Source organism: Triticum urartu, chromosome 5 (genome assembly GCF_003073215.2).
Source record: "Triticum urartu cultivar G1812 chromosome 5, Tu2.1, whole genome shotgun sequence".
NCBI lineage: Eukaryota > Viridiplantae > Streptophyta > Magnoliopsida > Poales > Poaceae > Triticum > Triticum urartu.
In genome coordinates, this window is record NC_053026.1 from 660,051,701 (window position 1) to 660,065,786 (window position 14,086).

A 14,086-nucleotide genomic window follows, 5' to 3' on the forward strand; every position below is an offset into this window, starting at 1 on the left:
TCGAGGCGCTCGGGGAGGAGGCGGACGGGGCGGCGCGCCAGCTTCGCCTCCGCCGGCGACTCCTCCCCCCGCGGCGGTCCATATAGGGGACAACCCTTGCGAGTTCTTCGTCAAGCTGCGCTGGGCGCCTCATCGCCGCCTCCGGCTTCCAGCTCCGTTCGCGAGCGCGATGGAGTTGGACCCGCCCGAGACGCTGAGACTGCACATGAGGGGCTGTGGGATCAGCGGCACGCGAGTCCGCGTCGTGTTCCCAGCCCCTGGTGTGATGTATCTTGACCGAGGGTGGAAGACGTTCGCCCGCATCCACAGCCTGATGGAGGGGTTCACCCTCCATTTTAAGCTGGTGGAGGGCGATCTCCTCTCTGTCAAGGTCTTCGGGTGCTTCGGCACCCGGGCGAAGTGCTGCGTGGACAGCTCCTCCGATAGCGAAGGCTCCTCCCCGAGCAAGAGTGACGAGGAGGAGAGCGGCAGTGATGGTGAGGGTGGCGGGCGGCAGGATGGCGGCTCCGACTAGGTGTCGGGCGCCGTCTCGTGCAGCACCGGCGACCCCATCATCCGCGCCGCCGGCTTCTTGAACTCCCCGGGGGCGTCTCCTTGGGCGGCTGGCGTAGGGAGGCCGCGGAAGGGGAAGAGGGCTGGCGACAAGGCCGTCAGGTCGGAGTACAAGGGCGTGGTGCCCTCGACAGTGTGCTGACGTCCTGCCACCCCTCCTTCGCACCCTTCCCCCGGCGTCGCCATCACCGTCCGGTCCCCGGGATGTTCTCTTGGTGTCTTCTGGCACCTGTAGCTCGCCTTGGCGCCCCTTTCCCCTTTTCGTCTCCTTGACCTACCTCCTGAAGAGAGGGACAGGAAAGGGATTACGGGCACCTTATCTTTTTAATTGTAAGCCTTCGGGCCTTAGCTGTATCTAAAACTTGTAATCCTCTCTTTCATGTTTTTCATCCTCTATGGACTGTACCTGTATGGGATGTTTTTTAATGAAAAGGGGATGCTTGCCGGGGTATTTGTCTCGCGGGTTGAACCCACGCCAAGGAGCAAATCCTTGGTGTCTCTCGGACAGACATTCCATTTCCCGGCAACTGGCCCTGCCGCCTTCCCACGTCGCTCGACCTTCCTCACGCCTTTGATGGAGACGGGAACGAGGTGGGCGCGGCCCTCCCGTTTCATCCCTTTGCTGCCACGACTACGCCCGAACTTGGCCCCGGGAATGCGCTCCAGGGCCTAGAGTTGAGGGAGCACGGCAGTTTTCGGGAAGAAACGCGGTTTCGCATTCCCCAGTCCATAAGAGGATGCATGAAGAGGGACGAAAGACTTATCTGATATCGCAGCCCCCGGCAATTCTGGCTTGCCGGGGATGAAACTTGGCACCTGCAGCCCCCAGCGACACTGGCTCGCTGGGGCCTAGGTGCTGGCGCGCCCTTCTTCTCCTTTTCGTCCTTCAAGCAGTCTGGCCAGGATATGCGAGCCCTGCGAACGAAAGAAGAGTAGAAGGACAGACACTCGACCTCTAAGTTAGGGGTTAGCCGCTGTTAGGGACTATCAACCCTAACCAAGGACGAGACTCAACCTAGCATGCATGCTATAACCCCGGGGTATGCCAGCACTTCAATCTCTGGTGCTCAGGGTCTGCGCCTGGCTCTGTACAAAGGATTACATGCAACAGCGGCAAGACTTGTACAGAAAGGTGGTTGCCGGGCAGGGCCCGACAACCGCGCCTTACGGGTAAAACTTACGAAGATGCTCGATGTTCCAGGAGTTGCTCACCGGAATGCCATCTTCGGTCTCAAGGCGGACAGCGCCAGGCCTAGTGACTCGTTTCACCTGGTAAGGGCCTTCCCACTTCGGCGTCAACTTGTTGTGATTCTTGGCCGACTGAACGCGCCGAAGAACAAGGTCGCCTTCCTCAAGACTTCTGGCGTTAACTTTGCGGCTATGGTAGCGACGCAAAGCTTGCTGGTAGCGAGCAGCTCGCACAACAGCCTGAAGACGGTCTTCCTCAAGGAGCAGTGCATCATCTTGCCGCAGCAGCTCTTGCTCAAGCTCATCATAAGCGAGCACTCGAGGTGACCCGTATATGAGTTCCGTGGGGGTAACTGCCTCTGCTCCATAGACTAGAGCAAAGGGTGTCTGTCCGGTGGCTCGATTCGGCGTCGTTCTGATCGACCAAAGAACCACCGGTAGCTCCTCGATCCAGTTTCTTCCGCACTTGTGCAGCTTGTCGAAAGTTCTGGTCTTGAGCCCGCGCAGCACCTCGGCATTCGCCCTCTCCACTTGACCGTTGCTTCTCGGGTGAGCAACAGAAGCGAAGCAGACTTTGGCGCCAAGATCTTGGACGTACTGCATGAAGGTGTGGCTCGTAAATTGTGTACCGTTGTCGGTGATTATCCGGTTAGGGATCCCGAAGCAGCAAACAATCGACCTGAAGAACTTGACTGCTGACTGTGCGGTCACCTTCCTCACTGGTTCCACTTCCGGCCACTTTGTGAACTTGTCGATTGCAACGTACAAGTACTAGCCCCCGACAGCTCGGGGAAAGGGGCCGAGGATGTCGAGCCCCCAGACCGAAAATGGCCAGGATAAAGGGATCGTCTGGAGAGCTTGAGCTGGCTGGTGTATCTGCTTGGAATGGAACTGGCACGCTTCACACTTGGTTACTTGTGCAGTTGCATCCTGGAGGGCTGTTGGCCAGAAGAACCCTTGCCGGAAGGCTTTGTCGACAAGTGCTCTTGCGCCAATGTGGTGACCACATATGCCTCCATGTATCTTTGCCAACAGCTTTTGTCCATCTTCCCGGGGAATACACCTCAATTTCACACCGTTGAGTCTTCTTCTATACAGTGTCTTGTCGACGAACTGGTACATACTTGACTGCCGGGCTACTCTTTCGGCTTCTTCTTGCTCTTCGGGAAGCTCTCCTGTCTGAAGGAAGTGGACAATCTGCTGCGCCCATGCTGGAGCTTGTGGCTCGACAACAAGGACTAAAGGCAAATCTGCCGCTGCGGGAACATCCGCTTCTACGGCGAGAAACTGCGGTTCTGCCGGAGCTTGACGTTCCCCGACAAGCTTGCCGGAGCAAAATTTGTCGGGAGCTTCTGCCTCAACGGAACAAACCCTGGGGCTTGCCGGAGCATCTTGCTCCTCAGCGTTCTTGTCGTTGATCTTGGGGACTGCTGCGGGAACATCCGCTTCTACGGCGAGAAGTTGCGTCTCTGCCGGAGCTTGACGTTCCCCGACAAGTTTGCCGGAGCTAAACCCGTCGGGAGCCTCTGCTTCGACGGAACAAGCCCTAGGGCTTTCCGGAGCATCTGGCTCCTCAGCATTCTTGGCGTTGATCTTGGGGACCTTCTTGGCGGCGGCTTCGGGAAGCTCTGCCGGCAAATAGTCACCAGGAATCAACTTCCTCTTCTTGCTCTGTCCAGTTGATGGTGTTACGGACGGTTGAGTCAGCTTGAGCACAAAGGTCCCTGGTTCCACAGGTAGCTTAAGTGCGGCGCACTTTGACAGGCCATCCGCAATGGCATTCTAGGCTCTCGGAACGTGCTCCATTTGCAGGCCGTCAAAGCGCTCTTCTAGCTTTCTCACTTCGTCAACGTAAGATTCCATCAACGGACTCTGATAATTCTTGTTTACTTGGCGGACGACAAGTTGTGAGTCACCCCTGACAATGAGCTTCTTGATCCCAAGGTCTGCCGTGATCCGGAGACCAGCAAGCAAGCCTTCATACTCTGCAGTATTATTTGTTGCTTGCTCCATGGGAAAGTGCATCTGGACTATGTACTTGAGGTGCTCACCGGTGGGTGCGACAAGCAGCACACCAGCGCCGGCGCCTTGTAGTGAAAAGGCACCATCAAAGTACATCAGCCACTCTTTGCTTGCTTCTTTGTCGGGGAGGCTCATTTCTGGAATTTCTTCATCTGGTGTTGGCGTCCACTCTGCTATGAACTCTGCCAATGCTCTGCTCTGGATAGTTGAAGTGCTTTCAAACTTGAGGCCAAAGCTTGACAGTTCCAGTGCCCACTCAGCAATCCTGCCTGTCGCTTCAGGATTATGCAGTATCCTCTTCAGCGGAAAGCGAGTGACAACTGTGATCTCATGTGCTTGGAAGTAATGGCGCAGCTTTCTCGAGGCCATGAGAAGGCCGAAAAGCAGTTTCTGCACACCAGAGTACCTTGACCTAGCCCCCTGCAGGAGGGAACTGACAAAGTAAACTGGGCGCTGCACCATTTTCTTCCGTATCTCCTCGTGTATCAGCGTAGATTCATCTTTGTCGGGACCAGATCTTGCCGGGGAAGCCTCCTGCTTGTCGCTGGATGCGCTTGTCGCGGTTGCTGGCTCATCATCCGCCTCCCTCTCTGCCACTAACGCAGCACTAACCACCTGATTGGTTGCCGCTATGTACAGCAGCAACTTCTCTTGCGGTTTAGGTGCGACAAGTATTGGAGGGGAGGACAGGTATCTCTTCAGGTCTTGCAGCGCAGCCTCCGCTTCCGGAGTCCATTTCATTGGACCTGCCTTTTTCAATGATTTGAAAAATGGCAGGGCGCGCTCAGCAGACCGAGAGATGAACCTGCTGAGAGCAGCCACGCAACCGGCAAGTTTCTGTACATCCTTGACGCGCTTTGGTGCTTCAATCTGCTCAATGGCCTTGATCTTGTCGGGATTGGCTTCAATCCCACGCTGAGACACGAAGAACCCGAGAAGCTTGCCGGAGGGGACCCCAAACGCACACTTCTCTGGGTTGAGCTTGAGGCTGACCTTGCGCAGATTTGCAAAGGTCTCGTCTAAGTCTTGGATCAGGGTCGCTCTATCCTTGCTCTTGACCACTATATCATCCATGTAGGCTTCCACATTTCTGTGTATTTGTGGCCCAAGAGCAATATGGACTACTCTTGCGAATGTCGAACCAGCATTTTTTAATCCGAAAGGCATCCGTATGAAACAGTACGTGCCACATGGAGTAATAAATGCGGTCTTCTCTTCATCCTCCTCTGCCATGAAGATCTGATGATATCCGGAGTAGGCATCAAGAAATGAAAGCAAATCACATCCAGCTGTGGAGTCAACAATCTGCTCAATGCGCGGCAAAGGAAATGGGTCTTTGGGACAAGGTTTGTTAACATCGGTAAAATCGATGCAAAGCCTCCATTTCCCGTTTGCCTTGCGCACGACTACAGGATTGGCCAACCACGTAGGATGGAGCACTCCTCTGACGAGGCCTACTGCTTCCAATTTCTTGATTTCCTCCGCGATGAATTCTTGGCGCTCCACCGCCTGCTTCCGAACTTTCTGCTTGACGGGCCGCGCATGAGGACAGACGGCAAGGTGGTGCTCAATCACTTTCCTGGGAACACCGGGGATGTCAGACGGTTGCCATGCAAACACGTCGACATTCGCCCGCAGGAAAGCAACGAGCGCGCTTTCCTATTTAGGATCAAGCGTGGCACTGATGGTGAAGGTACCACCAGTGCCGTCTTCCTTGGCGGACACCTTCTTTGTCTCTGGCAGAGCTGCCATCGTCATCTTGTGCTTGCCGGTGGAGCTCGATGGTGCGTCCTCGACGGTAGCGCAGCACTCCAAAGAGGCGCGCTTGCCGGAGTGGGCATCAGAGCTTTTGCCGGACCTGGTCTTCTTGCCGGTGAAGCTCGATGGTGCATCCTCGACGGCAGCACAGCACTCCGAAGAGATGCGCTTGCCGGAGTGGGCATCAGAGCCTTTGCCGGACTTGGTCTTCTTGCCGGTGGAGCTCGATGGTGCGTCCTCGACGGTAGCGCAGCACTCCGAAGAGGTGCGCTTGCCGGAGTGGGCATCAGAGCCTTTGCCGGACTTGGTCTTCTTTCCCCCGGGAGCTTCAGCGGCAAGTGGATTGCGTTCTGCCGTGGCTACTGCTTCCCGGTAGATCTTGTCGGCACAGATAAGCACATCCTTCCGGTCGCCAGGGACAGAGATGACGCTTATCGGGCCTGGCATCTTCAGTATGTTGTATGCATAATGAGAGGCCGCCATGAACTTGGCGAGTGCTGGACGGCCAAGTATCCCGTTGTAAGGCAACGGGATATCGGCAACGTCGAACATGACCCTCTCAGTCTTGAAGTTTAGCTCGCTGCCAAACGTTACCGGCAGCGTGACTTTCCCCTTCGGCTTGCTCCTTCCCGGATTGATTCCTTGGAACGTACCGGTCTCTTCGAGCTCGCTGTCGGGGATCTGGAGTTTTTGGAGTACAGCTGAGGAGATCAGATTTAAGCTGGCCCCGCCGTCAACTAGCATCTTGGTGACTTTGAGGTTGCGGATAGTTGGTGATACCAACATCGGCAAACACCCAACCGCAGTTGTGCGATCGGGGTGATCCTCAATGTCAAAGATGATAGGCATGCTGGACCACTTCAGAAGCTTGCGTGATTCGATAGGTGGTTCTGCTGCATTAACCTCCCGCACCCACTGTTTGAGTCGGCGGTGCGAGGTATGCAGAGAAGCACCACCGTCAACACACAAGACCTCTGTGGCTTTTTGAAACTCCTGCTCACTGGTCTCAACATCATCCAGGTCTTCGTCGCTGTCGCCGTCGTCTTCATCCTTTTCGCGACCGCGGGGAGGTTTGTCTCCTTGCCGCTGCTTGGCCTTGCCGCGGCGTTCTCCCTGGACGGTGCGCTTCTGGCCGAGTTTCTCGGCATGCCCTTGGGCTCTCTCCTTGTCGCGCCGCTCGTACTCAGCCCTCTGTTGCTGGACAAGCTGCTCGACTTTCTTACAGTTCTGGAGGTCATGGCCCTTGGTGCGGTGAATCTTGCAGTAGTGCTTGTCGGAGCCGTCCTGCTTGTCGGCGGCTGCCACGGCCTGGCAGTTGGTGCACGCGGCAATTTCCTTGCCGGAGCAACCAACTGTAGCCTTCTTGGCGCCACCTTCATCGCCAGACTGCTCAACGACTAGCACCTCTTTGTTCTGCTTCTTCCTGTTGTTGCGCCGCCGGTTTTTCTTTGCCGGGGCAGCATCTTCGCTATCAGATCCTTCCGCTCCGGTCTTCTCTCCGGGGAGTCTCCTCCCTTCCTCAGCACATGCACATTTGTCGGCCAGGGCGTACAGCTCGCTGACGTCCCTAACCCGGCACATCGCCATCTCCTCCCGCATCCTGCGGTTACGCACGTTCTGATGGAACGCGCTGATGACCGCGGCGGGGTGGACGTCTGTGATGTTGTACTGTACACGACTGAACCTCTGGATATACTTGCGCAGGGGCTCCCCTTCCTTCTGGACGAGCAGATGGAGATCACTCTCTTGGCCATGAGGTTTGTGGCCGCCTGTAAAGGCGCCGACAAACTAATGGCACAGCTCAGCCCAGGAGGATATGGAGTTGTCCGGCAAGTGCATGAGCCAGGACCTGACGTTTGGCTTGAGCACCAACGGGAAGTAGTTGGCAAGGATCTTGTCGTCCCGCCCCCCAGCAGCCTGCACCGCGATGGTGTAGATGCTGAGGAACTCCGACGGATGCGACTTGCCGTCGTACTTCTCTGGCACGTCTGGCTTGAAGTTCTTCGTGCTGGGCCACTGGACTTGCCGCAGCTCACGAGTGAACGCAGGGCAACCTACCGTGTACGGCAAGTCGCCTGGTTCCCCCGGCGCGTGCATGTCAACAGAGGGCCCAGCGCGCTGGTCTGATTGACGTCGCGCTTTTCTTCGCCGCTCGATGCGAGTACGAGCGTCCTCTTGCCGTCGTTCTTGAAGAACTTGGCGCTGATCGCGACGAGCTCGCGGATCTGACGATGAGGTGGAGTCGCTGTCGAGGCGGATCCGGCGGGTCGGCGATCTCGGCCTTCGGGGCGGGGAGTGCACAGAGGTTGCACCCCCGCCGGTCTTGTCACCACCGGTTCGCGCCTGGCTGACTCGCTGCGGCTGCGACGTGGTCGGCTGCCGAGGAGCGTCGCCGTTGATGAAGCCGATGAGACTCTGGATTGTGGCCCTCCAGTCGTCGACCTTGTCCGCCGCTGGAGGGTAGTCCAGGAGCAGCTGAGCTCGCGCTAGAGCTTCTGCTGCGGTGGCGGGCGGCGGTGGCGAACGGTGCGAGGAGCGGGATAAGCTTGGACTTCTAACTATGTTAGAAGGAGCAGTATCTCGTCCAGGCGACCGTGTCTCGCTCGCGCCAGCAGGTTGGCGTGCATGGTGGTCCTGCGCACTCCGGGATCCACCAGCTCGATCTTGATCCAGCGAGCGCATGGTACCGTGAGTACCATGATGCTGCCGGTCCTGCGCCTCCTGGGATGGACGCGGTGCATGCACAGACGCCGAGGTCTTGGAGTGCGCCCGGTCGTTGTGGGAGCCGGCCACGCCGCCGATGGGCAGCGCAACCTTGCCCTGGGACCTGGCAGCACCGTGAGTTCCCTCGTCGATGCGTGCTCTTCCGCCGGCACCTTCCCCACCATCCGTTTGCTCCGGCGGTGGGTGGCTCGGCGCGGACGGAGCAGCTGCCTCCGAAACTTTCTTCTTCGGCGGCATGTTGATGAAGATGGCGAAGATCAATGAAGAAGATGAAGATCTAGCCCGCAAGAACGCCGGATCTGGTTCACACAACTTCAACGCCCCCTACCTGGCGCGCCAGAGATGCCAGGGCTGCTGATCCACGGGCACCTATGGGACCGGGGTCCCTTTTGGTTCGGCGGGGGGCGGAGGTCGCGCAAAGAGTAGATCGAGGCGAAGCACACGGGCGATTTACCCAGGTTCGGGCCGCACGGATGCGTAAAACCCTACTCCTGCTTTGTGGATTGTATTGCTTTCTAGCTCGGGAGCGAGATCGAGCGTGAGTGTGTGGAATTGCTGAACCCCGAGCGAGAGTATTCGAAGTGTCTAACCCCTCTCTCAGTTGCCCCGGGCCTCCTTTTATATGCTCAAGGGGTTACCGACATAGGGCAACGGAGGGCAAAAGTGGAAGAGTGGTGGTAGGCACAGCTAACTTGTACAGTGTATCATACCTAACCCTGACGGCAGGGGACAAAGGCATTAATTGCCCGTCTATGTCGCCTAAACGTGCAGAAAGGGACCGCCAGGGACGCCCCCGTTTGCCACGATGGCTATCCTGTCAGCGCCGCTTGCATGCCACTGCACACCGCTGGCTGCACAGCCTCCTGCCACGTACGCCAGGAAAGATCCCAGGGCGACACGTTGGCGGATGTGCTGGAGCACGGGCACGGAGTGGAGGCTTGCCGCGGCATGCGCCTTGCCGCGGTTGTTGTCTTGTCGCGTCCGGGAGCTTGTCGCTCGCCGAGTCTTGCCGGGACGCGTGGCGCGTCACGGCAAGTTTCCTTGACAGGCCTTGGTTGGCCTTCCCGGCAAGCTCCTCTTGCCGGGGACTTGTACGCCTCGATTGGCCTTCCCGGCAAGCTCCTCTTGCCGGGGTCTTGTGTGCCTCGATTGGCCTCCCCGGCAAGCTCCTCTTGCCAGGGTCTCGTATGTCTTGGTTAAAATACTTTGTTCTTGAATGGCTCCAAAGGAACCAAAGAGGATCTTGGCGATCGCCCGGCAAGCCTTGCCGCGGGGTGCTGCGACTGCCCGTGCACAAGTTCGGGATACTAGGGTACCCCTACTCTAGTACACCGACACACCCTATTCACTAATGATGAGAAAACTCGCTATTACTTTCTCCTGAAGTTATTCCCATTCTCATTAAAGGGTGATGCTAAAACATGGTTTAATTCTCTTGATCCTGGTTGTGTGCATAGTCCCCAGGATATGATTTATTATTTCTCTGCCAAATATTTTTTTCACTTGTCGTGGGATTGTCACGGCAAATGTCCTAGTGTGAGGACTTAGTCATGGAGCAATCGCAACATAGTGAACTTAAAGGGGTTAAAGCGGACAAAGGACGCAAGGAATTATACTGGTTCGGCCCCTTATGGTGAAGGTAAAGCCTACTCTAGTTATGATGGGATTGCTATGGTTTCGATGACCAGGGAGCGAATACGCTCTGCCTGGATCCTGAGTTGTTGTTTCTTGTCCTTGAACCGCCACCGGGCCATCCCTTTATATACACAGGTTGACGCCCGGTGGTTTACAGAATCCCAAACGGCTCATAAACGTGTCCGGCTCGGTTTCTACTCTTTCCTATCTTACAACACAAGTTACACACCTTATGGCGGTTTATGTCTACGGTCCCTAATCCGCCTTTGGGCCCTGGGCTTTTAGATCTCTTATATTAAAGTGCCATGCTCCTTGTCTTCATGGGCTTCAATATGAATTACTCATTACAGGTATAACCCGGTGTGACGCCCCCGATTTGACCGTACACTAATCATGCACGCAAACGTGTACGATCAAGATCAGGGACTCACGGGAAGATATCACAACACAACTCTAAAAACATAAATAAGTCATACAAGCAACATAATACAAGCCAGGGGCCTCGAGGGCTCGAATACAAGTGCTCGATCATACACGAGTCAGCGGAAGCAACAATATATGAGTACAGACATAAGTTAAACAAGTTTGCCTTAAGAAGGCTAGCACAAACTGGGATACAGATCGAAAGAGGCGCAGGCCTCCTGCCTGGGATCCTCCTAAACTACTCCTGGTCGTCATCAGCGGGCTGCACGTAGTAGTAGGCACCTCCAGGGTAGTAGTCGTCATCGACGGTGGCGTCTGGCTCCTGGACTCCATCGTCTGGTCGCAGCAATCGGGTAGAGGTATGGGAAAAAGGGGGGAACAAGGCAACCGTGAGTACTCATCCAAAGTACTCGCAAGCAAGGAGCTACACTACATATGCATGGATATATGTGTAAAGGGCCACATCAGTGGACTGAACTGCAGAAAGCCAGAATAAGAGGGAGATAGCTAGTCTTACCGAAGACTACTCTTCTGGTCACCTCCGTCTTGCAGTAGGTAGAAGAGAGTAGATTGAAGTCCTCCAAGTAGCATCGTATAGCACAATCCTACCCGGCAATCCCCTCCTCGTCGCCCTGTTAGAGAGCGATCACCGGGTTGTATCTGGCACTTGGAAGGGTGTTTTTATTAAGTATCCGGTTCTAGTTGTCATAAGGTCAAGGTGCAACTCCAAGTCGTCCTGTTACCGAAGATCACGGCTATTCGAATAGATTAACTTCCCTGCAGGGGTGCACCACATAACCCAACACGCTCGATCCCATTTGGCCGGACACACTTTCTGGGTCATGCCCGGCCGGAAGATCAACACGTCGCACCCCACCTAGGCACAACAGAGAGGCCACACGCCGGTCTAAACCTAAGCGCACAGGGGTCTGGGCCCATCGCCCATAGCACACCTGCACGTTGCGTACGCGGCCGGAGAGCAGACCTAGCAACCTCCATTACAAAGGAAGTCACGTTACGCGGTCCAACCCGGCGCGCGCCGCTCAGTCGCTGGTGTCACGAAGTGCTTCGGCTGATACCACGACGTCGAGTGCCCATAACTTTCCCACGTAGTTGGTTAGTGCGTATAGGCCAGTAGCCAAACTCAGATCAAATACCAAGAACTCGTTATGCGTGTTAAGTATCCACGAACGCCGACAGGGCCAGGCCCACCTCTCACCTAGGTAGTCTCAACCTGCCCTGTCGCTCCGCCACAAAGATCCACCCAGAGGGCCATCGGGACAAAGGTCCTTTCAGCCCCCAATCCGTGAATCACTCGCGGGTACTCCTCAAGCCGACCCGTCTTTAGTCACCACATGTATCATGTATAAGTATATAGGTATATACCCGTGATCACCTCCCGAGTGATCACAGCCCAATAGTATAGCATAGCAGACGGACAAGAATGTAGGGCCACAGATGGAAATACTAGCATCCTATACTAAGCAAGTAGGATTGCAGGTAAAGGTATCAACAGTAGTAGCAAGGACAGGCTATGCATCAGGATAGGAATAACGAAAGCAGTAACATGCTACACTACTCTAATGCAAGCAGTATAGAGGAGAGTAGGCGATATCTGGTGATCAAGGGAAGGGGGCTTGCTTGGTTGCTCTGGCAAGAGAGAGGGGTCGTCAACTCCGTAGTCGAACTAGGCAGCAGCAGCGTCGGTCTCGGTGTCTAGCGGAAGAAGAGGGGGAAGAAACAATGGATATTTAAGCAAACAGATGCATGACGATGCATGACAAAGCAAAGCGTGATGCTAGGCGTGCCCTAATGCGGTATGAGGTGATGCCGGTGAAGGGGGGAAACATCCGGGAAAGTATCCCCGGTGTTTCGTGTTTTCGGGCAAAGGAGCCGGAGGGGGAAAGTTGCGAGTTCGATAGGTTCGGGATGCGTGGCGGACGAATGGGCTGCGTTTCCGGATTCGTCTCGTCGTTCTGAGCAACTTTCATGTACAAAGTTTTTTCATCCGAGCTACGGTTTATTTTATATTAATTATTAAAGATTTAAATCATTTTTAGGACTAACAGAATTAATTAATTTAGGAAATACAATTATGACGTCAGCATGATGTCAGCGCTCAACTCTGACCGTTGACCAGTCAACTGGTGGGTGGGGCCCGTCGGTCATTGACTGTTATCTCATTATTAGAATTAATTAGCCTAATTAGGTTTAGGTTAACTAAATAGAATTAATTAAGTTAATTAATTATCCTAATTAATTAATTATTATAATGTTCTAATTCCTCTTTTTTTAAAGGGGCATGGGGCCCATATGTCATAGGCTCATAGTAATTAAATAGGGCTAATTAGCTTTAACAAAATGATTAGGTTAATCTAATCCAATTTAATTAATTCTCTAATTAATTAATTAACATTTTAATTATTATATTAATTATTTATTTTTCTTTTTTTTGTTAAAAACGTTCTGGTCGTGGGGCCCCCTGTCATAGGCACAGGGGGCCTTAACGGGTTTTGGGCGCCGGGGCGACGGTTGTCGCCCGAATGGGCGCGGTTGCGGGCGCCGGGTCGCCTGGACCCGGGCACTGCCTTGCCGGCAGCCATGGCGGGGCACGACGCCAACCATGGAAGGGAGCGGGCCGCGGCGGTTGCGGCGTTAGGGGGTGGTAGCTGGGGCGAGGACGCGGCCGGCAGCCACGGCGAGCGGAGGCGGGCGCTAGAAGCGGTAGGGTGAAGGCGGATATGGCCGCGGGCTCACCCGCGCGCGTGGCGCGTAGGCGCGGCGAGGCCGGGATCACGACGGCATAAGTACGGGGCGGCACCGGCGCAGACGACCTAGGGAAAGGGGTAGGGGAGATGGGGTCATACCCCCGGTGCAGGGGTTCGGTCGGCGAAGTTCGGGGTGGCCGGCGTGGATCAAGGCGAGGCATGTGGCCACCGTCGTCAAAGAAGATCGTCGAGGGAGCCGTCGTTGGGGCGTCCTAGCTCGCGTGCGCCAGTGTAGATGACGAAGACGATGAGGCAGACCTCACAGACGCGAGGGGTTGTTGATTCGGTGGTGTTGGTCGCGGTGGTTTGCGGCGGTTCCTCGTGCGCGGGCATGCCCGCGAGGTGGGCTCCGGCGCGTCAAGGGGGTCCAGCGCGGGGCTCTTGTCATTGCTAGAGAACGAGAGGGTGGGGGTCTCGGTCAGGAGGAGTGGGGGTCTTGAGAGGAGTGTGGGAGGGGGCGTGCGGGGCGACGGGGATGGTTCCGATCTGGATCGGTGGGGGGAAGTGGGGGCGGTGGTTGCCCTAGGGTTTGATCAGGTTGGGGGATAAGGGAGGGCAGCCTGGGCCAGGTGACTGGCATGACGGGGAGCGGCCAGCTGGGCCAAGGCCCATCGGGGAGGGGAGGGTTTTCTCATTTCCTTTTCTTTTTGTCAGTTTTTTTTCTTTTTCTGTTTTTTTCCAGTTTCTTTTTCATCTAGTTTTTTATCTAATATTAAAATGATCCCTAATTTAGTAATACATTAAAACCCACTACAACAAAAGGTTTTACCCCAAAGCAATTTAGTTTAGTATTTTGTTAATTATAAAAGCATTTATATATTGGTTTTTGCTACTGTTTTATTCACCTAAGGGTATTTAAACATTTTATAAAAATGGAGTTTCTTAACCATAATTACCTATGCATTATTTGGCACATCTAGAGCATTTTAGTTTTAATGTTTGGAAATTTTTATCGTTTGACTTTATTTTTTTTAAATTGAACTGGGTTTCGAACTAACGCGAGATTAGCAACAGTA